We start from the raw sequence: 22546 nt of genomic DNA on the forward strand, positions 1-22546 counted from the left end.
TCACTGGCAGAACCTTTGAGAAATGATGCATTTTCACCTCATTTTAAGGTTTATGAAAGTAATCTCTCCAAATACTGGTAATATTAATATCTGACAAATATAGAGTGTTTTATAATTACAGGGTGCTTTTAAACTCAGTTTTTGAATTTAATTTTCCTGGTAATTATTTTCTTAAAATTTGTTTTAATGTTTATTTTTGAGAGAGAGAGGGAGAGAGGGAGAGGGAGTACAAGCAGGGGAGAGGCAGAGAGAGGAGGAGACACTGAAGCCGAAGCAGGCTCCAGGCTCCCAGCTGTCAGCACGGAGCCAATGCTAGACTCAAACTCACAGACCCTGAGATAATGACCTGAGCAGAAGTCTGATGCTCAGCTTACTGAAGTCACCCAGGTGCCCCTAATTTTCTCAGTAATTCTGAAGAAAGTTGTAATTTACCCACTTTATGGATTAATAAGTGGAGTCTTGAGAAGTAGTTTTTGTTTATTTCTTAGGAGGTAGAGAGATCAGAAAGTACCACCATTCTGAGTAATTTTAGGTGAGTTGAGTTTTCTTGCTGAATTAACCTTAAGTAAAGCTCTCTTCTTGTGTATAAACCTTTTTTATTCTATCTTTGAGAACAGTGCTAAGGATGCCTGCCTGTTTCTCCTGCTCTTGTATTTCTAAATCCATACACCACCATCTCCTATTTTGATGTCACTGGTTGTTTGTCTTGGGAGCTCATGTAGACTGGACCATCTGTCTATAGCCCCTCAAGTGAGCTGCTCTAATTATGTTACATAGGGACAACTTGTGAAGCTCAGAATCTCAAGTTTCTAACTTTACAACTGATAAGCAATGTAAGCCATTCTAATCACTATTGTCAGTCCTTTCTCTGTCTTAAATAGATGCATAGATCTTTAGGCTGTTAAGCATCTTTGAGTCCTGTTTACTTTGTAGTCAAAACCCCAGAAATTAGTCTTCTAGAATATGGCTCTTCAAGCCAGAGTCCTCAAAGTGATGGTGCCTGTGTAACCTTGATATGAAACCTCCAACACTGTGTAATATTGTCATCTCAGGGAGAGCCACTCTTCATTAGCTTAAATTGTCAGCTTTATGTTTCAGTAGAATAAATACACATTTTCCCTACGGTAATGAGTTTTTTTTTTTTCTCACTTTGTGAAAACTGCAGGGACCCTTGTTATCGAGAGATAATCATATGCTAGCAGTGCCACTTATTATGCCCAGTGAAAGTCCCAAGGATATGATTATCTTTTAATAACTCTAAAGCCTGTTATGTATCATGTTGTATTGTTGTTTACTTTGAGTGCGTGGGGGGAACCCATTAGTGATCTCTGTGGTTGATATTATTCATTGGGATAATGATAAAAGAATCAAATGGCCATTTGTTTGCTTGTAGCTAGATTACACAATAAGAAATGCATCCCACTTCCCACTGAAAATGCATATAAATGTAATCTCTAGCTTAGTATTCGTTCAGTAGCCTGGATGTTAATACTAAATTAACATCAAGCAAAGCCAAAAGAAATTTAGAAAATACACGTGGATAATTTAATGTCTTTGTGACCTTTACCTCCCACAGAAAGTTCAGGTTGGGTTTTAAATTCCTGTGGAAGAAGTAAACACCCGTGAGAAGAAAGTACTTGCTAATTCAATGATGGAAAATGAGGTCAATAACTTAAATAAAGTAGGATCGATGTAAGGAAATCCCTTTAAATGTAATGGTCTTTTAGAATATGGAAACTTACTGAATTTTTTTCCCTCTCACTACATACCTTCCTTTCATGTTCAAAGAATATAATAATTTTGGTTTCACTTATTGAATACCTGTTAGAGATCAGATAATTGTCATGCTTTCTCTCATTTTATCTTTACTAGAATCTTGCAAGGTAGGTGATATTCTTCCTGTATGTTAGGTGGGGAAACTGAGACTTTAAGGGGTTAAATAATGTGCTTGAATTTATGTAGAAGATAAGCAGCAAAGCCTGTTCAGATCTCATTTCAGAATCCATGTGTTACCTACTGATTACTTAAAGTCATGATAAGAAGGATGATCACAGTTAAAGGACCCTTGTGGCTGACAGTGGTCTTGTGTATGTTTATTATTAGATAGACACCTGCCTGACGCTAATGAAAGGGAAAAAAGATCGCTAAAGTGATGAGACCACTATCTTCTCCACCCCACCCCACCCCCCCGCCCCCATCTTGGAACCAAAGTCTGTGAGAACTGAAAGAATTCGGGATGCCTCAACTAGTTTTTTTAACATTTTAATTACGACTATTTTCATGCTATCAACTGTCACTTGGGAAGGATTGTTTTGTCTTAAATAAATACCCAACACACTTTTTACCTATGAAGTATTTGGGAAGGGTCTAGATCAGGACCTTTTGTTCTCTAAAGTCATCTGTTTTGACCTAGGCCATCCCAGCTGCTGCCTCTTTCTAGCTACATTTAGCCAAGAAGCTCTGCAGTCATTTGTGGATTTCTGGTTTCTTTGTATTGTAATAAAATCAATGTGTTGCTGATGACACCAGCTGATTTGTACCAAACTCCTAGACCCATTTTGGACAGAGAGAAATTCATCCATTTATTCATGCATTAATTTCCTATCTATTCACACATGTGACTTTTTGGGGTGTATAATAAAATCCACAAGTAAACTTAACCATAATTTAAGACTGTTACAATAGCAGGTAAATGGTATGGACTTAACATTGGAAAATTTAATAAATATTCAATGATGTTTAAAAATAATTAAATATTTTGTGCATATCATAAACTGGGCACTGTCCTTTGCATGGATTATCTCATTCTGCCTTCATGAAAATACTGAAAGGTACATACATAATTATTAGGCTCATTTTATACATAAGGAAGCTGAACTTAAAGGAAGTGAATGAAATGAAAGCCTTTCCTCTGGTTCTTATCCAGCAGAGGCTATTATCCCATTGCCTATAATGGATGTATGGTGTCTTTCCCTGTGTACAACAGCACCAAAGTAGCCAAGAATAATGTATGTATCTTTACACCTTTTCAAGGAATGACATTGTGTAACTATCTACTTCATTCATCTCTGAGCATGCTGGCACATTTGAGGTGGAAACTTTTAACTAAATCACATTCCCCCCCGATAAAAGAATATGACTGTTCAACATTTTTTCCAATGAAGAATAAGTAATTCCTAATTATAAAATCAAGAACTCTTCAACCTATCTAGGCATCATTAGAAGTTTCCTTTTAAGAGCAGTCAAGAAAACACACACTGGAAATGGAATTAATTTTTAAGTTGCATATCCTTTACTTAGTTTTTAATTTGGATCCATTCATTCATTCAGCACATATTTAAGGAACACTTGTTTTGGACTAGGTTGTACTATGCAACTTCAAATTGAAGAATAAGAGAAGATAAAACAGATGCATATTCTCCTACAATAAAAGATAAAAGATAGGTGTCTGTGTGTGGGGTGGGTGGTAAACATACTGTGATTAGTGTCAAGCTAGAAACATGCTTTATATAACAGGATGATGAGATTCATTACATTCCTGAAATGCTTTGGTTTTGTAAAGAGGATTTTTTCCAAAGTAATATGCTATGACTTTTTAAAAATTGAAGTATAGTTTATATATATTAGTTTTAGGTGTAGAACATAATGATTTGACAAGTGTATACATTGCAAAATGCTCACCATAAGTGTAGTTCCCATCTGTCATTACCAAAAACCTTTTACAATATCAGTGACTATATTCCCCTTTTTTTCATCTCCATGACATATTTATTTTGTAATTGGAAGTCTGTACCTTTTAGTCCTCTTAACCTCTTTCAACTAACTCTCTACTCTCAACCATCAAAACCTCAACATTACCTCTAATAGGATGGCTAGTATCAAAAAAGGTAAGAACTAACAGATGTTGGTGAGTAGGTAGAGAACAGGAGACATTTGTGCCTTGTTGGTGGGAATGTAAATTGACACAGCCACAATGGAAAACATTGTGGAGTTTCCTCAGAAAAATAGAGAAGTACCATATGATCCAGTATTTCCACTTCTGAGTATTTCCCTTAGGAAAATGAAAACATTGATTTGAAAAGACATATGCACCCCTGTGTTTTTTGCAGCATTATTTATAATAGCCAAGATGTTGAAGCAACCTAAGTGCCCATCAATAGTTGATTGGATAAGATGTGGTGTATATATACACAATGGAATATTACTCAGCCCCAAAGTATGAAATCAAGTGAAATATGTCAGACAAAGAGAGACAAATAACATATGATTTCATTTATATGTGAATCTAAAGTCAAACAAGAGCAACAACAACAACAAAATGCAAACAGTCTCAAATACAGAGAATAGTCTATTACAATTTTACATTTATTTCGATGATGTTTGTTTGGATGTTGGTGGCTATGTAGAGTAGTAGCTTGATTTGTCAGCAAATACCATGAAGTTAGGAATAAAGTTCTGTTTCTTTTCCCAGTAACTATTTTGGAATAAATGAATAAATGTAAATATAAAATCTCTTGGTCTGTAAGAGTAAAGAAACAGCTGAGTATGAATCATATTTATGAGTCATGAAAACTTGTGTATATAGATTTTCTTTCAAATAGTGTTGTGGGGTGATTTCTGTTGTATGTTTTTTTTTAAATATTTATTTTGAGGGAGACAGAGTGTGAGTGGAGAGGGGCAGAGAGAGAAAGAGAGAGAGAGGGAGGGAAATAGTGAATCTGCTGACAGCACAAAGCCCAACATGGGGCTCATGCTTTATCTTTTTATTACTCATCTACATGACTTCCCCAGTTTCTTTAGGCACATACCTGAACTTATATATTACGCCCAGAAAGGTTGCCTTCACTGGGCTCATTCCTTAACCAGCAACCATTTACTTGCAAGTTACAGAAATCTATACTAGTTCAAGTGAAAAGAAGGGTTGTTGAAACCATATGCCAGGCAAAATGATTGTGATCTACATAAGAAGAGAAAACTAGGTAAAACCTGACCTCATAGGGACTGCGGTTACTTGTCACCCCTTTTATTTAATCCCTTGTTTCTCATGGGGATCAGAATTAAGGGTGTATATTATGCCAACCCTAGTTTTTTCTGAATGACTGTTTGATTCTCTGATTCTCTCAACAGACTAGTTTCTTTTACAATAATTTCACCTTTACTTGCCTTTATCTCATTGGTACAGTTTACAATCTCTAAGAGAGAATCCTATTAGGCTTAATGTGGGTCAAGCATTCCTCCCTGTTCAATTGCTACAGCCAATTAGTTTTAATTACACAGTACATAGGGCAGTCCTTTCCAGGACCTTTGGATGGGGCAAGTTCTTTAAGGTGCAAATGTTGATTCAGAGACCTTCTTGGGATCAGTCCCACATATTCCTCCTTATTTTTCCAGCCCTTCCATCTTGCCTTCCATTCCCTTGGGCATTGTTCTTTGCTCCATAATAGCTAAGAAGTCTGATAAATGTATTTGTGTTAGGCCATCTAACAGGTAATTTATTTTTGGCCAGTGTTTCCTCTGGGAGCAAATCCAAAAATCAGAGGGGTGAATTTAATGCTAAATATTTTAGACATTGAGAAAATATTTGGTAGTATGTAGTTTTTTAGGTGCTGACTTTCCTTTTTGTGTGTATTGTCCTTCATGCAACAATTTATAATATATGAGAATCTTTTACCACTGTTACTATAATATTACTACTGGAGTGCCATATACCAGGTAGGAGCCTGAATGCCTAAATTGCATTATGTTATTTAATTTTCAGTTCTTCTTTGTGGCTGAATAATGCTATTGTCCCCACTTTACAGGTGAAATTGAGGCTTATTTCAGTTAATGAATTGGTCAAGATCACATGACTAGTAAATAATTGAACCAGCATCCCATCTCAGGCAGCTGTCCTGGATCTTGGGCTTTTAAATAATAGGAACTTGATTATTGTTTCATGAATAAAGTTAGAACCTAATTTTTCATTTCAAATCTATATCCTTCATTTGGACAAATATAATATTACTTTCATTCTGTGAATATATGTGTGTGTGTGTGTGTGTGTGTGTGTGTCAAGTTTTGGTAAGATTTGAAAGGAAAGAATGAAACCTTGACCAAAGTTGTGTTTTTTGTTTTTTTCAGGATTATTATCATTTCAACTGTTGTTAATGATGTGTGAGTTAGAGTTGCAAATGATGCCAATAGCTATAAATAAAACTTTACCTTCTAATCAGTGGTTACTCTTAATACAAGAAAAAGTGAGGCTTTTAGGTACACATTGAACTTTGGTGGTCAATTCACATAAATGCAGCTGGTGATTGACCATAGTAAAATAAAACAAATGGTGATTTATTTATGATTCATTATTAACTTGAGTATAGGATTTTTGTCTGTTGAATAGGAAATACTTCCTTTCATTTGTCATAATCATTTGTGGCACTTTATTTATTTTGAGCAAATATGTACTAAAGGACATTAAAAAAGATAAATTTCTGTATATATTAACAATATAAAAAAGACATGTTTGGTCCTTACCTCCTGGACATTATTGATATTAACTTGAAAGTAAAGGTAGTTAGGTATTTAATATATGGTAAATTATTATAATCTTAGGAAGTGATATTGTATTTATGGCTAATCAAGAAAATATAATATTTCTATCCTAATCAATTATGCTACATTTATATGTAAATTAGGTTAGACTTGTGTAATGATATTTCTGAGTGGCCAATCTATATGTATCTACAGAAAATGATATTTTTAATTATAAAAGAAATGACAGTTATTTTGCTCAGAAGTAAAATTATTTACCATAGAAAGTTGGTTAGAGGATGCACATGTTACATAAACATGAAGATATAAGTATATACATTTATTCTCAGTAATATTGTATATCTATATTTTCCTTAGATGGACACAGTATTGCTTCAGGGGAAAATACTCTCAGGCACAGAATTATTTTGCAATTAAAGTTTAACTTGGTGGCTTTAAGAGAAGGTATAATACCATATTTATGGAAAGAATGTTTTGTTTTTGTTACTGTTACCCTCATTCATATGACTATCAAAAACCACCAGATATTTCCTAGTTCATTGTTTACCTTTTCATTATTTTATAAGCTTTTGTAATATACTTTCTTTAGAAGTAGTCTTTTTTATTGAATCTGAATACCACAAAATATCACAGGCTCCTAGAGCCATTATACTAACAAAGAAAGGATAGAGTGCTGAACTGACTTTTCAAAAGACACATAGCTAGTGGGAGACAAAGCAGAGAAAGGAACCTGGTATCCTGGCTCCTAATGTGGGCAGTTTTATCAAGGTGGACATTTATACCAACCATATTTATTTTTCATTTCCTCCTAATTTAATTTTAGAATGGCAGTAGTTAAGTATCAGCTGCACATAAGCTTATTTATACTTGAAAAGTGTATTTATTTGCATATTTTTTATTTTTATTCCAGGAATCTTTGACCTACAATACCTCCACATTATGTGGTCCCAAGAACTTCCCTAAGAGGTAAGCTTCCAACAAAGGGAGATTTTCCTTATTTCACCTTACCTTTGATTAACATCCTTAGTTTTTATGGAAACATTGATAGCCTTTCCTTGCAGAGTGATACCATAAGATCATTTTTAATGTTTTTCTGAAGGTTGAAGTTAATGAAGATACTTACATCATGTAAATTAAGATTGACATGTAAATTAAGATTGACAATAGGAAATTGAGACCTTTCCCAAGTCTTTCTGGAGAAGATACTTGTGGGAGCTTTCCTGTGGTTCACATTAATTTGATAATTCAAAAACTTCTGAATTTGGCATCATGGGAAGACTATTGGGAATAAAGTAAAGGTTGTTACATTTTTGCCAAATGGTTTTAAAGGAATGGACATTTTATCAGTCAAATAAACACAAATACTTAGTTTCTAGGTTCTATAGGTATTCAGGTCTTAAAATTGAAGCCTTTAGGGCTAAAACACAAGCAGTATAACTCATGGTCTATGATAAATGCATTTTTTTCCTTCATAAAATAATCAGATCCAAAAAGTCTCTGTTTTTACTTCCTAACACTGCTGTAACACAGTACAATGAGCTGAGTGGCTTAAGACAACAGAAGTTGATTTTTTCACAGTACTATAGTTTAGAAGTGTGAAATCGAAAGGTAGGTAGGGTCTTACTCTCTGAAGGCTCTAAAGGAGGAATTTGTCCTTGATTCCTCTAGTTTTTGGTAGCTGCTCACAGTTTTTCGTGTTCTTTGATGTGTAATGACTTTACTCAATTCCCCCTTTGTCTTCACATAGACTTCTCCCCTGTGTGCTTGTGTCTAAGTTTGTATTTGTAATAAGGACACCTGTCATTGGATTGAGGGCCCACACTAATCCAATATGACCTTATCTCAACTTGATTATATCTGCAAGAACCTTTTTCCAAATAAGGTCACATTCATGGACCTAAGGGTTGGGATTTCAACATTTCTTTTTTATTCCCTAATATAGGGGATATATTATGTTAAAAGGTATAATATTTATTTCTTGATGGACAACTTATTTTCCAAGCAAGATAAAAATTATAATCTTACTTAATCAGTACAGGAGTTGATGACATTGGGTAAATATTAGCACATGATTTTGACTCTTAGGGGAAGATTATTTTTAATACCCTCAATAATAAATAGGAAAAAATTAATTTTACTTGGTTTCTTAGATATTTTTCGTAAGCCAAGATTGAGTAAAGTATTTTGACGAGTTAAGTATTGCTCTGTAATAAACTATTCCCAGATTCAGTTGCTAAAAACAGTAACTATTTATTACCTCTGATGAATCTTTTGGTTAGGTGTTTGGGTCTTCTGATATGTAAGAGACTCCCCCAGCTTGAATGGGTGTGTTAGTGTGTATGAGGTCTGCATATAGGTAAATTAGGGGAAGCCTCTGCTCTGGATAGTCTCTAGTCCTCCAGGAAGAGCCAGTTCTTTTTCTCATTGTTATGGCTTTTTCTTATTCCACAGTATTCTGAATGTTCTTAAACTTAATATTGGTTTCTGTTTTGATTTCCTTAGACTTGTTTACTTACAGTCCATCCCAGACAAGGTAGTAGGAGTGATCTTCCTAAACCATTTCCTAAATCTAATCAGATTATCACAAACAGCTATAAATCTTCCATTGTTCCTTGTTTTCCTTTGATCAACTCCCAACTATTCGATATGGCTTTAGAAGGTTCCATATTATTTGACCATTGCTTACCTCTCAACCTTTATTTCTCCCCTACCCCACAGCTTCCTAAATACGTTCCAATAACTTGAATTATAAAAAAAATATGTTTAAATATGCCATTTTCTCCTGTTTTTACTCATTATATTCCTTCTTTTAGAAATATCATGTTCTCCCCACCCTGCCCCCTTCTCCCATCTTTCATCAACTCTTTTTGTTGCTAACTGAAAACTTAAAATTTGAGGATTTTTCTATGGTTTTTCTTCTCTAGGTTGGTCTTAGGCTTCTTTCCAATGCCTATATCACTGTGGACAGAATGAAAATCACACTGTACTGTAATTGCTTGTTTGATTAGCTTACTTTTCCATCATGGATTCTACTAAGCCAGTAATGCTATCTCTTTTCTACATCATGGTACTCAGTCTTCATTAATAATCCTTGGGAAGAATGGGATATTTAATGACATCTTTTGTGTTCTCATTCCTCTGTCTTTAAAGATGTAGAGGTACCTGGTTGGCCCAGTCAATTCAGTGTCTAGCTCTCAGCTCAGGTCTTGATCTCAGGGTCGTGAGTTCAAGTCCCACATTGGGCTCTACACTGGGAGTAAAGCCTATTTAAAAAAAAAGAAAAAGAAAAAGGAAGTTTATGATGTTGACATCATACTCAGTGGCAGAAAGCTGAGAGTTTTACCCTAAAGATTAGAAATAAGATAAGGATGCCAACTCTTTCTACTGAACTTGAGCTTAGTATTAGAAGTCCTAGCCAGAAATTAGACAAGAAAAAGAAATGAAAGGCATCCATATTGGAAAGGAAGACATAAAATTATCACTCTTTATAGATGACATGATTTTATATGTAGAAAACCATAAAGATTCCGCCAAAAAACTGTGAGAACTAATAAATTGAGTAAAGGTGCAAGGTACAAAATCAATATACAAAAATCTGTTGTATTTTTATTCCCTAACAACTATTGAGGGGAAATTAAGAACACAGCCCCATTAACATTTGCATCAAAAAGAATAAAATACTTAAGAACAAATTTAACCAAAGATGTGAAAGACAGATACACTTGAAAGCAAGAAAGAATTGATCATTAAAAAGTCTATACTACTGAGAGCAATCCACAAATTCAGTGCAGTTCTTATCAAATTTCCAAAGGCATTTTTCTCAGAAATAGAACAAAAGACTAAAATGTGTGTGAAACTATGGAAGATCCTATATAGGCAAAGTGATCCTGAGAAAAAAGAACAAAGCTGGAGGCATCACACTCCTTGATTTCAGACAGTACTACAAAGGTATAGTGATCAAACACTTGAGTATTGGCATAAAAACAGACCATTGGATCACTGGAACAGAATAGAGGGCCCAGAAATAAACCTCCACGCATATATGGTCATTTTATGACAAAGCAGTGAAAAATAAACAATGGAGAAAGGACGGTGTCTTTAATAAATAGTGTTGGGAACTATTTATTAAGCAGCCACATACAAAATAATGAAACTAAGTCAGTATCTTACATCAAATAAAAAATTAACTCAAAATGATTTAAAGACTTGGATGTAAGATCAGAAACCATAGAACTCCTAGAATATAACACAGGTAGTAAGCTCCTTGAGATTGCTCTAAGTGACATTCTTTTGGATCTGACTCTAAAAGCAATGGTTACAAAAGCAAACATAAACTATTGGGACTACATCAAACTAAAAACCTTCAGCACAGTGAAAGAAACAACCAACACAATTAAAAGGTAACTTCCATTTGCAAGTCATACATCTGACAAGGGTTAATGTCTAAAACATGTAAAGATCTTACATAATAATAAAAATAAAAACCCAGTTAAAATGAGGGCAGACGATCTGAATAGACATTTTTCCAAAGAGGACATACACATGGCCAACAGTGGAAAGGTGTTCAACATCACCTATCATTGGGGAAATTCAAGTCAAAACCACAATGAGATATCATTTCCCACCTGTCAGAAGGGTTAAAATCAAAAAGACAAAAAGTAATGTTAACTAAAATTTAAGTTAAAAGAAAAAGACAAAAAATTAAAAAAAAAACATTGACAAGGATGTGGAAAAAAGGGAACCCTCATGCACTGTTGGTGGGAGTGTAAAATTGTGCAGCCACTGTGAAAACCAGTATGGAGGTTTCTCACAAAATTAAAAAAAATACCATAAGATCCAGCAATTTCACTTCTGGATATTTATCTCCACCACCCACCCCCCCAAATAAAGACACTAGTTTGAACAGATACATGCATCCCTATATTGATTGCAGCATTATTTTCAGTAGTCAAGATAGGCAAAGAACCTAAACAACCACAGATGGATGAATGGATAAAGAAGATGTGGTGTGTATGTGTACGTATATATGTTACACACACACGCACGCACACACACACACACACACACACACACACACACACACACATTGTAATTCTCCTCGGCTATAAAAAAGAATGAAATCTTATCATTTGTGGCATCATGAATAGACCTAGAACATACGATGCTAAGTGAAATAAGGTCAGAAAGAGAAAGACAAATACTGACTGCATAATTTAACTTATAGCTGCAATCCAAAAAACAAAACAAATGAACAAACAAACCCAAACCAAACCTGTGGATACAGAGAATAGATTGGTGATTACCACAAGGCAGGGGGCTTCTGCGAAGGCAAAATGGGTCAAAATGGATCAAGAAGTACAAGCTTCCAGTTATAAAATAAGTAAGTCATGGGGATATAACAGAATGGTGACTGTTGTCAATGATACTGAATTACTGAATTGCAAATCTGAGTAACTAAGAAAGTAAATCTTAAAAGTTCTCTTCACAAACAAAATACTGTAACTTTGTATGATGACAGATGGTAAATAGACTTAATGTGGTGAACATTTTGCAGTGTATATAAATGTTGAATCATTATATAGTACAGTAGAAAATAATACAGTGTTGTATCTCAGTTTTACTTCAGTAATCCAAAAAAAGTTGGTGGACATTTTCATAATTGAGACTGGAAGGCAGGAGGAGGTCAAGTTCTCTCAAATTGTAATGATGCCCTTTGGTTGTCCTTAAGGAAGGCCTTGCCACCACCTCCAGGTTCCCTAGCCTTTTGTCTTCCATCCCAAGTTGTAAAAGTGGTAGCTTATGGGTTAGAACAGCCTCAAAACAGACTTATTTTGGTTCACACATTTGTTCTTTTTTGTTTCTTTTTAATTGCAAAAACAATGTTTAAATTGTTGCCAGCACTTGAAAATTCAATTTCAGATAAAATGATGATTTCCAGATTTTCTAAGGAGAAATCAGAATATCTTTCTATCCCAGACTTACATTCCTAGATGGCAGGAGGGCTTTCCTGCAAGGCACCTGCCTCTCCCTTCCTTCTCGCTTTTATCATGCCACTTCATTTGCTACCTATTTGGCCCTGACAGGCCCTTGAGTTCAGTACCCTCAGCTACACAAAGACTTCTGGATTGATGGAATGTGGAAGGTTAGCCTCCGAGAGTCTGTCTCTGGTGAACCAAAGATCATAGGTTCAGTGGCTGAATGGGCCATTTAGTTGTTCCTGTCATATATCTATCAAGTAAGTGAAAATAATTTTGGCTTTATGTTCAGAGTCTTTATGCTTTAAGTTCCTGCTATAATATTGGAGCCAGGTAAACTGACTTCTCTGAGACTCATTTTTCCCATCGGCAAAATGGAGACTGTAATATCCTTCAAGGTCTTACAACATGTAAATTTCCTTTGTTAATACCACAACAGTTAGTCTAATGTACACGCAGAGGGAAACTAGTTAGTTTGTATTCTCTGAATTGGTACAAGTGATTTTCATCTTTTGTTAGATATTAATCAATTAAAAATAAGTTAGGAAAATTAAGTACTGATACATGCTACAACAGGGATGAACTGTGAAAATAGGTTAAGAAGACAAACACAAAAGTCCACATGTATGATGTTATTTATCTGAAATGTCCAGAATAGGCAAAATTATAGAGATAGAAATTATAATAGTGGTTTCCAAGAACTAAGGGGAGAGGAGAATATGAACATACTGCTGATGAGCACAGGGTTTCTTTTTTTGGGTGATAAATTAGATAGTGGTGATAGTTGCACAACCTTGTGAGTATACTAAAAACCACTGAATTATACAGTGAATGGTGAATTTTATATGTGAATTATATCTCACTATAGAAATAGATTATGAAATACATGTTTTAAGATGACACAATTTCTCCTTCAGGTGTGGTGACTAAGGCCTGTAGCAAAATAAACAGACTTCTTAGGTTGTCATTCACATCAATACATACCATCTTCCCTAAAGTCCTGATGTGTCTTCCAAGGCCAAAGACCAAGTCGGGTTTCTAATTCTAAGGATTCATGGTTTAATATCAAAGTTATCAGTGATGGAGTCAGACAGTTGGGTAAACATTTAAAAGTTTTCAATTTTTATCTCTGTAAGCCTCAGATTCGTCAAACTATAAAGTAAGGGTACTAATAGTCATTTTGTTGGGTGATTGCAAGAGTGAGGAAGAACAAATGGCAAGTACTGATCATAGTGTCAGTTATGAAACAGGCCCTCTATAATTTATACTTTTTAAATGAGTGTTACTTGGTTGTAAATATGAGGCTATATTACATTAGGTTATTGGCAGCCCAACTGTCTCAAGGTTGGTTCTTTTTCCTGTGTTAGCATCTTGGCCAGAAAGAAAAGAATGGTTAGAATTTCTGCTAGCACTTAATGAATTTAATCAGCCCCTGAGGGACTTTTGATATAGCAGGGAAATTTTTTACAGAGAAACATGATTTTTATCCTTCATATTTTTCTCTTGAGAGTTGACAGAGCCTTTCCTAGCAGAGGTAACATTACCTGTGCTGAGAGAAGAGTATTAACATACCATGAGGGTAATGTTAGAACAAAAAGAACACATCCCTGTGGCCTTACATTAAAATGTTTCTGTGTCTGTGGTTCTGAATTCAATTTAAATTGCTACCAAGAAAACACACTACTGCCTGAAAATGTACAATTCAATTTTTTGTCCTTTTATTATTTATGATTTTTTTTTCCTTTAGACCATAGTGTTTGTTCTTTTTTAACTTTGGTTTTGTCTTTGCAAATTAAATTCATAGTCTGGGAATATAGAAGATGATTGAGTTATTCATGTAGTATCTTATAAATTGTAACATTAAGCAGAAACTTTTCATCTTAATTATGAAAAAGGCTTTATGAATTGTGTCATTTGACCCAGTTGCTATCATATCCTTTTCTTTATGGATAATGAAAAGGATTATGCTATGGTGAATGGGTTGGAACAACAGGAAACTTTGGGGTCATCTTTTCTTTCAGTAAGTAGATAGGGATCAGACTATATGTCAGAATCTATATTAAGGTCTAATGATATGGCAGCAAATAAAGTATATATGTACCCTTGACTTTGAGTTTGCTGTATCATAGGGATGGCAAGTAATAAACAAAATACTGATTGTATTAGGTGCTATGAACTAAATGAAGAGAATGCAATGATAAACAAGTTATTGAATGAAAGAAAAGACATTGATGAAATAAATTGAAGATGATGTCACAAATGGAAAGATAATCCATGCTCCTGGTTGGAAGAATTGATATTATTAAATGCCCACACTATCCAGAACAATTTACAGATTTAATGCAATTCATATAAAAATACCAACAGCATTTTTCACAGAGCTAGACAAACAATCCTAAAATTTGTATGGAACCACAAAAGACACCAAGTGGCCAAAGCAATATTGAAAAAGAAGAACAAAGCTGGAGGCATCACAATTCTGGACTTCAACTACTATTACAAATCAGTAGTAATCAAACAGTATAGTACTGACACAGAAATACACACATAGATCAGTGGAACATAATAGAAAACCTAGAAATAAACCCACATTTATATATGGTCGATTAATCTTCGACAAAGTAGGGAAGAACATCCAACGGGAAAGACTGCGTCTTCAACAAATGGTGCTGGGGAAACTGGAACGCTGCATGCAAAAGAATGAAGCTGGACCACTTTCTTACACCATATACAATAACAAACTCGTAATGAATTAAAGACCTAAATGTGAGACCTGAAGCCATAAAACTCCTAGAAGAAAACACAGGTAGTAATTTCTTTGACACTGGATTTAGCAACATTGTTCTCAATATGTGTACTCAGGCAAGGGAAGCAAAACCAAAAATAACCTATTGGGAATAAATGAAATAAAAACTTTCATACAGTGAAACCATCAACAAAACAAAAAGACAACATACCTAATGGGAAGAGATATATGCAAATGATATATCTGATAAGGGGTTGGTATCCAAAATATATAAAGAATTCATACAACTCAACACCAAGACAACAAATAAACCAATTAAAATATGGGCAGAGGACCCAAATAGACCTTTTTCCAAAGAAGGCATATAGATGGCCAAGCAGGTATATGAAAAGGTGCTTTGCATCGCTAATCCTCAGGCAAATGTAAATCAAGACCACAAGGTATCCCCTGACCCCTATCAGAATGGTTAGAATCAAAAAGACAAGAAATAACAAGCATTAGTGAGGATGTATAGAAAAAGGAGCCTTCATGCACTGTTGCTAAGAATGTAAATTGGTACAGTCACTGTGAAAAATAGCACAGAGTTTTCTCAAAAAATTAAAAATAGAAATACCCTATGATCCAGTAATTTCATTGCTGGGTGTTTACTCAAAGAAAACAAAAGCACTAATTTGAAAAGATATATGCACCCCTATGTTCATTGCGCCATTATTTATAATAGCAAAGATGTGGAAGCCACCCAAGTATCCATCAATACATGAATAGAAAAGAAGATGTGTATACACACACAACTCACTCACTCACTCTCTCTCTCTCTCTCTCTCTCTGCCATAAAAAAGAAGGATATCTTACCATTTGCAACATCATGGATGGACATAGAGGGTAAGCTAATAAATAAGTCAGAGAAAGACACATACCATATAATTTCTCTTATTTGTAAAACAAAACAAATGAATAAACAAAAAGCAGAATCAAAGCAACAAATACAGAGAAGAAACTGATGGTTGCCAGAGGGGAGGGCACCGGCGGGGGATGAACAAAATAGGTGAAGAGTATGGGTAGGTACAGGTTTCTAGTTACAGAATGATAAGTCTTGGGATAAATGCTGCAGCAAAGGGAATACAGTCAGTGGTATTGTAATTGTGTTGTGTGGTGAGATACTAACTGTACAAGTCGTGAACATAGCATAATGTTTAGGCTTGTCACATCACTATTTTGTACTCCTGAAACTAATGTAACATTGTATGCGCACTATACTGTGTGTGGGGCGGGGGTGGGGGGGATAAAGTGGGGAAAAAAGATTGCATGGATTATAGTTCTACATCACTACTAACATTTTGTGTGACCTGGAGAGACTAATTTGATGAATGGATATCATTTCTTTCCTTTCCCCTTCCCCTTTTCTCTTTGTTTCTTTGTTTCTTGGTGAATTGACTTTTTGATCATTATGGAATTTTCTCTTTTTGTTCTCAATTGTGGTTTTGGACATAATATTTATTTTATATGATTTTAACATGACTATACTCCTATATATAAATTATCATTTGCCTGGAAATGATACTTCTACTTTGTTCCTTATGTGTCATTTTAGGTGAGTCTCCAGTTAATAGCATTCAGGTATATTTTACCATTTGATTTTTTTCCTGCTTTTATCAAGGGATTTGAATTTTTTATATATTTTTTAATGTTGAAATATTTTAACATTTTTTAATATCTAATTTTATGTTACTTTTTTGGTTGTTTCTGCATATTTCTTCTTTCCTACATTCTTAAGGACTGTTTTTTGTTATTCCACTCTTCTTTCCTCTTTTTTTGCATTTTTCACTCTATGTCTATTTCTAATAAGTTCCCTAAATTTTTAATTTAGCAATGCTGAATTTAAAATCATTCTTAAATAAAACCAAAATTGTTTAACTGTAATCATACCACCCAAAGTTGTAAGTTATTGTTGTATAGATAAATGTAGTATTCAATTATATTTCATTTTCTTTGAATTAGTAGTTATTATGTTCAATATGGTCAAAAATTAACTTACACATATTTTCCTATATATTGTACCAATTTATTGTTGCACATTGCTACCAGCATCCCCCTTCCTTTGAGTTCAAGTTCCTTTTAAGATATCCATTAAATAGTTCTTTTATCAGGTTTTCTTAGTGGTAAATTCTGTAATTTTACCATGAAATATTATTCTTTACCATTATTACTGAATAATATACAAAGTTTGCAATTGCTAGTTGACAATTTTTCTTCTCAGTACTTTGAAGGTATTGTTCCATTGTTTCAACTTTTTATTACTGTAGATAGTTACGTTTTATGTTAGTCAAATTGATGTTCTTTTCTATGTGATCTGTTTTTCTGTGTGTGCTTTTAAGACTTTCTCTTTGTGTTTGGAGTTTTGCAGTTTCACTATTCATTTATTTTTAATTTTTCTTAAGTAATACTCTACTTTCCAATCGAAGACACATTTCTTTTTTTTTTTTTTTTTTTGGTCTATTTACTGGAATGTGGACTTATAATTTTTTTGTCTTTTACCCTTCTCTAATTATCTAATCACACATATTTTGCACTGTTTATCCCATCCTTAACTCCTTTCATATTTCTTATTTCTGTACATCTCCCTTTTGCATTCTGGGAAAATTCTTGAGATTCCTCCTCCAAGTTTTAAATTCCTTCTTCATCATTGTCTACCCTGCCATTTAACTTTTTCTATCAATGAAGATAGCTAGTTTATGCTCCATTTGCAGACAACCCCAAGTCTCATGGGCTAAAACAACGTTTATTTCTCCCCCATGTTACATGACCAATGCAAGTTAACAGGCAATATCTCTTTATTATAATTACTCAGGGAATCATATTGATGGATTTGGTATTGGGGAATGCTTTCCTGATTAGTGAGGCAATTTAAGAAAATCTGTAGGATCATGAACTAGATCTGAGAGGTTCTTCCCAGGATCTACACATCATTTTTGCTCACATTTCTTTGAAAAAAGAATTCTCATGGCTGTGGGTGACTACAAAGAGGGCAGAAAATATAATCTTAACATGTGCCTGGACATAAAGGAGAACCAGAATATTTGTGAAAAGCACTTTACTGCAACCCTAAATGTTCACTGTGATTTAAAAATTTTTACTGTACTATTTAAAAAATTTCTATAAGTTCCATTTAGGTTTTCTTTCTGGTTCTGTTTTTAGTCATAATATTCTATTCTTTTTATTATGGGTTCACTTCTTCTATGTCTGTAATCATTTTAACCAATTTTATTTTCTATTGAAGTTTATCAGTTTGTATTATTTTGAGTGATTTTCTTGCATATTCTTTTTAATGTGCCAGCATATTCTTTTGGGTGATAGTTTCTTTTTTCTCATATAATTTGTAATTTTCTATTTTGAGCTCACATTAGATTTTTCTTCCTGTGAGAATGCTTTGTTCCCTGTGTTGTAAAAAGCATGATCTAAGAAGTGGCTTTGCTTTGCTTTTACCAAGGCCCTGGAATTTAAAGAGTCCTATACCATTTCTTGTGTTAATGTTCTATGTTTCATGAATATTATACATTTAGATCATAAACTCAGGTTTGACAAACACTTGAGGTTACAATTTCTTGTAGAGGGCACATTGACCCCAGGGCAGAGTGTAAGATTTCCTACTAGTTCTTGAGACCGTTTTACATACCTTTTTTTTTTTTTTTTTAGTTTGCACTTAATTTATGGGGTCCATATTTTATTTACAACTTTCAGTTCTATTTCTCTGTGGCCCACTGTCTAATGTGGCATTAGTACCTGGTGTACCACTTCTTGAACCAATAGCAAGGACCAGTGTGACTCTGAACTACCCCCACAGTAATGGAAACTTACTGTTTCTTTAATCTTTGATTCCTCTGCTCCTTTATGATATCTTCAGGATTCTGTTTCATTTCTGTAAGCTTAGCAGAGTTTTAAAAATACATTGTTTTGGTTATATTTTATTCATTTTTTTGTCTGTGTTTATAGGTGGGCATTGGTCTGCATGAGCCAAGTCCACAGTGTTTTTAAAACTGGTAGTTTCTAGAATCAACTTTCTGCTCTGTAACAAACATATTCAAATTATGTTTTCCACAGTGCTGTTCTGACTCTGTGACACATCTCTCTAAATTAACTATTAGGAAGAAAAAACAGATGAAATGTCCAGTCTTCTGTTTTGTTTTCTACTTCAGTATTAACCAAATGTGTGGTGTTACAGAAATTATTAAACTTTGTTGGGCTTAAGTTTTCCCATGTATAAAACAAAAAGTTGAGATTCGATGACTTAGATAAATGGATTCTCTTTTCAGCTAAACAAGTTTAGAACAGACATGTTTTTAGGCAAGACCCTCCTTCATTTCTGGTATTCTAATTTTAATTATTTGATTATTTCTAGCTAATTTATTTTTAACATGTTACTGAAAAATTATGTCTTGGCTCCATTTAGTTTGTGATATTTTATAAGTAACTAAAGGACCATCACTCTGTAGGTTAAATCTATGGATTGGTTGAAATTAGTTTGCTATTATAAAGGTCTCCGGAGGTGACATTAACATAAAGCATTTGTTGATTGCTATAGTATACTTTTTCAAGAGACCTTCCAGAGTAAGCCTGTGTTATTTCTATCATCATACAAAAAGAAAGAAAATAGGGTACATTTTTATCTGGCCATGTTTAAACTAAGACATATGGTAGCTTGTGAAAATTGCAAAACAAAGTCATTAGAATATTTAGTACCGAATCACCCTTCTAATTGTGCATGTAGTGAAGGTACCCAGTTCACCCAAAACAGTCTTTAGAGTCTCCTATCTAAAAGTGGTCCCCAAACTATAGACTCTCAGGATTTGAGTGTTGCATTCAAAGATGTGCTGACAGATATTATCCAAAGGCCAATGAATTGCTGTCAGTTTCATTTTAGCCACATAAATTTTAAGGAAAAAGTAAAGATGATACATGGATCTGAAGATTGTACAGAGAATTTATTGAAAACCCAGGCTTGCAAGGACCAATAGACTGTCTGCAAACTGTTAGCATTACTCTGATTTCACAGACAAAGGGACTGGGATAATATTACCCGGTGGAGACATTCACATACAAAGTGGAATAAGATTTCAGATGGTGTGCTGATGGTCCAATATAATGCACCAAGTACATTGAAACAAACAACCAGAAACAAGCTAGAGAAATTTGAGAAGCTTAAACTTGGGGATCTGTGCAGAGAAATTGAAAGGAACAACAGTCGACTTTATCTGCAAATGATGAAATCTCTTGCAACAGGAGGACGTGAACATATGTCTGGTAGGGGCAGGGCTTAGAAGAATTAGAGAAATCTGCGTTTTCCATTATGATCTATTTTGAAGTGAGACAGACTCTGTCTAAAAAGTCAAGGACTGAATGTGCCTTAGAGAAATGGTTGTGGTTATTTTACCTTTTAATCCACCTTTGAAATAAAAGATTAGAGGTAAGATAAAAGCTATCTGGATCCTTGCTGGAAGAATGAAGCTTTTAAAGGAGAGCCATAATTACAGCTATCTTCAAAGTTGGTGTATGCCAAGTCTTAGGGAAGTGCAGGATTAATCTTGTTGATAATGACAGAACCTAAGGTATCCCCAGCAGTGGTTCTTAAGGGCTTGAAAACCAAGGATTTGGAGAGCAGGTGGTTGGACACAGCTGCTGAATAATCCTCTTAACCTCATCTGTACTTCACAGGGAGAAAAATAGCAGGAAAATAAAAACCTCTACCAAGTGGTTGATAGCAGTGAAGTAAAAGGAGCATCAAAAGTATACAAGGGCAAATTTGTTCTCATGCTAATAATTTTGAACAAAAGAAGCAGTTGCTGTAGAGAGGTGTGTACTATTATCAACTAAAGACATAATAAGTATGCCTAAATAAAGAATAAAACCGAGTAGGATTCTGAGAGTAGTAATTTCTTCAAGCACTTCTCAAGCTATTATTCACTGAGGACATAAATCCTTCTTAATATCTTGTCATTAATTTTTTGTTCATGAAATAGCTAGAAACGAATAGCTCTCAGTCAATATTTGACTTATAAATTAACTTAAAATTGACTTATAAATTGAACTTAATCAAAAACTATATGTCTCTTCTAAAAAAAAACCAAACAAACTATATGTGTCCCTATCCAACAAAAAATTAATCAAGGCAAATGTAACAGAAAAATGGGAAGCAAAGCAGGCACATGGCACCAGACTTTATGGAAGAGATAAAACTTCAATCATTAAGCCATTGACTTTCCTAGAATATTGTAGCAGTGACCAACTAGTCCTGATTAATCCTCCCTTTCCTTCAAAGCATGATGGAGCCTAAAAAGAAATGGACTAATATATACTTGTGTTTTTATGCACTAAAATAGTTCCATATCTTAGTAATCCTGGTTTTAAAAGTTCCTATATTGAGTTTACTTCAAACATGTTGATTTTTGATGCTCAAGTTCTGTTTATTATGTGGGGAACCATACAGTATAACTCCTACCATGAATGCTAGATCATTTAGTGATCAAACTGGAAAGAGTAAACTCATAGAACACAAGAAGTAAAAAGGGCCCCAAGTAACATCCTGACCAGAAATTTTATCTTATGGTTGGGGAAATTGAGGCTCAGAAATGTTTAATGACTTGTCCAGAAGCACATGCTCACACAGAAGTCTCGATATTCATTCAGATGTATGTTTTCTGCCCAATGCTGGGAAGTCTTATTCATGTGGATAGTGAGAATTTACTTCCCCACACTTTTTCCGTCCTTCAAGGAGAGAAGGAAGATGACCTTCCCTTAAAGACTTCAATGACATTGAGTTATAGTCAACAGAAACAGGACCGTTTATATGCTTTAAAACATAAAGCAGTTCTCACTTGATGATGATGATGATGTTAACGGCTTACATATTTTGAGTACCTATGAGGTGACAGGCACTTTCCTAATCCTTATAAACATATTTTCTTTAAAATTTATAATCTTTGGGGTGCCTGGGTGGTTCAGTCGGTTAAGCGTCTGACTTTGGCTCAGGTCATGATCTCATGGTTCGTGGGTTCGAGCCCCGCATCAGGCTTTGTGCTGACAGCTCGGAGCCTGGAGCCTGGAGCCTGTATTGGATTCTGTGTCCCCCCTCTCTCTTTGCCCCTCCCCTGCTCTTGCTGTGTCTCACTCTGTCTCTAAAAAAGAAATAATTATTAAAAAAATTAAACTTATCGTACCCACAGATAGGTTCTAACATTTGATAAAAAATCTGAAGTTCAGAGTGGTTAAATAAGTTTCTCATTATCTCATAGTAAGTCTC

General features: G+C 34.4%; 1 protein-coding gene across 1 annotated transcript in view; it reads left to right on the plus strand.

The window, feature by feature from the left end:
• The window catches only part of CNTN4 (contactin 4), an 895772-nt gene that overhangs the window by 221449 nt on the left and 651777 nt on the right, over positions 1–22546 (plus strand). The window contains exon 2 of the mRNA XM_049642718.1: positions 7442–7497. The gene's annotated coding sequence lies outside the window, so the exon portion shown is untranslated. The remainder of the gene's footprint in view (positions 1–7441; positions 7498–22546) is intronic.

Source organism: Panthera uncia, chromosome A2 (genome assembly GCF_023721935.1).
Source record: "Panthera uncia isolate 11264 chromosome A2, Puncia_PCG_1.0, whole genome shotgun sequence".
Classification (NCBI taxonomy): domain Eukaryota; kingdom Metazoa; phylum Chordata; class Mammalia; order Carnivora; family Felidae; genus Panthera; species Panthera uncia.